Here is a 2,816-nt window from a genome sequence, read left to right as displayed (position 1 = left end):
TTTTGGTTTTTCTAATGTGGCTTTAAACTCATCATCTCACGTTTGCACAACATGCACTCTACCAACTGAGCTGTCCCCATGGCCCCATGTTCATTATTTAGTCTTAAAAAGCAAAAGGGTTTGTAAGTGCTGACATTATTCTTAGGAGTTGATATTCATATGAAATCTGGATACTATCCTTCGATTTTAAAATGAGCTCTACATGATTTTTGAGAGGAAAAACTTTACTCACAAAATGAGTCTCTGGAACCCTGTTCAGTTATGAGTCTTAGGCCGCATACTGGCGAAAGGAAGACCCGTGGCAGAAGGTTGTTCCGGATGCTTGGTGTTGCTTCTGAAATTAGGGCAAAATAATTCATAAGGTTTCCATCACTCTGTTACTTATTGTCTACCATATTGCCTCCCATGCTTTCCCCGGCATTGTCTGGCTCAGAGAACACCCACTGAATGAATGTGATAAAAATCTACGAGTAAGAGCACAGATAGCTTTCAGTTCTCTTTACCTTCCTGTCACAGTGGGCAAAAGCAGAAACGGGGAGCTCGAAATGTTCACTTCAACCAACAGCAGCAGCCTTGGGAGACCCTCACTCTTCTCTGTCTCTGAACAAGCTTCGGGATTAGGCTTATCAACTGTCAACAAGAAAATGCATGTTTTCTTTCTCTTCTTCTTTTTTTTTTTTTTCTTTTTTACCCATGAGCTGATTAGAGTTGTGGTCACTTGTAATTCATGACATTCCATTGTATTTATTTCTGCTGGAATTTTCAGGCTGAATTACTGTAACTAATACGCCACTAAGTCCGCTGCAAAAAGCCTTGACCTTTGGCTCCTCCCTGCTAGCAGAAAATTGGCATAAGAAATTTCAACACAATAAATGCTTTAATTTTTTTTTTTTTTGCTTAATCTTGATTCAGAATTCATGTGGTTCAATTTAATTATGTCCTTGCCACCAGTACCAGTTTAGATTAAGGGGTTTCGAAGATTGCCATGATAGGAGAAAACGAGAGAGACGAGATAATTCTATTTGCTGCAGATTATAAGAGGGGAAACAAAAACTCAAAATGTGAAATCCTTTGGTCTTTTCTAAAATAATTTGTGCCCGCAGCTCAATTTGAACACAGATTTGAGGGTCTCCTAAGCTATGCAACCTGAGAGTCCTTTTGATCTTTAGCGTGTGGTTGAAGAGCCTTGGTTCCCATGAGTTGATAACAAAATAATGGCCTATTTTCATTCATTTCTTTGTGTGTAGGATTAGGAGAGGTTTTGAGGAGACAGCCAGTGCTGAGCATGTACTCAGGTTGGTAGGGAGGCTGCATAAACAGTCTTGTGGCTCACTTCTGCTCCTAAGGATCAGTGCACTCCTTTGGGAAGTGGGCAGAAAGTAAGCTATTTGTGATAACTGACATAGGTCCCTGTTACATAGTCATATTATTCTTTGTTAGTTTGTTTTACATCTGTTTTTTTACAACCCTTTAGAAATGTGAAAGGCATTCTTCACTCACAAAGTCAATCCAGAGGTCTGGAGTTGGACTCCATTCGCTGGCTCAGTCTGCCAACCCACTTATGTAAGCTCATTGGAGGGAAATCACTCACACACACACACCCGCCCACCCAGGTACCACTGCCTCTAAGGGTAGACGTGCTATACATCTCAGTCTGTTGTAGTTTACCCAGAACATCTTGATCACTGTTTTATTTGATTATCAAAATAGCATGTATGACAAAGAGAATCATTCCTGCATTGGAAAAAACAAACTCAACTGGTAGGTACTTCCCCCCAAACTATACAGATGTTGGAGAAAACAAGCTCAAATGGGTTGGAGTTTCCCCCGAAACTATACAGATGTTAAGAGGGAAAGTCAGGAATGAACATATCTTGCAACTGATGATAATTTCTCTTTCTGTGAAACTCTTGAGTCGGAAAAAGTCTTGGTGGATAGCAGATTGGATTGAGAAGCCTGCTAGCCCATGGTCAACATGTCTGCTTGCTGGAACTGCTAAGCTTATGCTTGAGTGAAATCCCAAGAACACACACTTGTTGCACAGTGCAGTGACCCTACAGGTTTAGAGAAATTACCAAGTAACTTTCAGCCAACTCAGGATTTAGGTTAACTTAAAAAAAAAAAAAAAAGTTAGGTTAGCTAACTTTGGCTAGCTTAAAATTCCCGCCTGCACTGATTTAAAAACTGGTGTGGCATGTGCTTCCTTGCCACTTTCAAGGCAGAGAAGGGGGATGGCCGCTGAGTTCCCAGGCACGAACATCAAGAAGTCGAATGCCCGGAGGAGGGAGGAGAGCAAGCAGCCCTCCACTTCAGCAGCTCTCAATGGGAAGGAAGCAGAGTAATGAAACACAACAGAATTGTTTGGAAAGACATGCTAACTCTACTTGTGTGGCCGAAGGGGCTAATCAGGATCTCCATCAGAAAGACTAGGCCAACATACATATGGGACTCATTCCTGCATTTTTATGGCTTAGAGACATGAACTGTGTATCCTGTTACACAGTAGACCAACGGGAGCATGAGCAAGATAAGGTCCAAGAAACACAGCAACTTCACATGACGTTGTGATAACCTTTTCATCAGAAATTATAGTCCAAAATTGTTCAGTGGCATGGACTTACATTTGGGTTTTTATTCACCGTGTTCTCTATTTAAAAGTATGGGTCTTGAAGAAGCCTATCACCCTGTGACACTTGTTAACTAAGTGCTACCACAATTCTACGGTCACTTCTGGCTTCTGCAACTTCAAGATGAGGAAAGGCTGAAGAAGGTTCAGAAAGGATGTTAAAATAGAAGTGCTGGGAAAAGAAGGGCTG

At 41.3% G+C, this 2,816-nt stretch overlaps 1 long non-coding RNA gene across 1 annotated transcript; it reads right to left on the bottom strand.

Moving 5' to 3' along the window:
- Positions 1 to 232: 232 nt before the first annotated feature.
- On the bottom strand, positions 233 to 617 carry LOC115064022. The gene is made up of 2 exons (XR_003843864.1): positions 504 to 617; positions 233 to 334 (listed from the first exon to the last, which is right to left on the bottom strand). It is a non-coding gene; the product is annotated as an uncharacterized LOC115064022 (long non-coding RNA).
- Between the last annotated feature and the right edge of the window lie 2,199 nt (positions 618 to 2,816).

Source organism: Mus pahari, chromosome 5 (assembly GCF_900095145.1).
Source record: "Mus pahari chromosome 5, PAHARI_EIJ_v1.1, whole genome shotgun sequence".
In the NCBI taxonomy this organism is placed as follows: Eukaryota; Metazoa; Chordata; class Mammalia; order Rodentia; family Muridae; genus Mus; species Mus pahari.
Note: the sequence above shows the minus strand (reverse complement) of the source record. Positions and strands in the feature narration are given on the sequence as shown.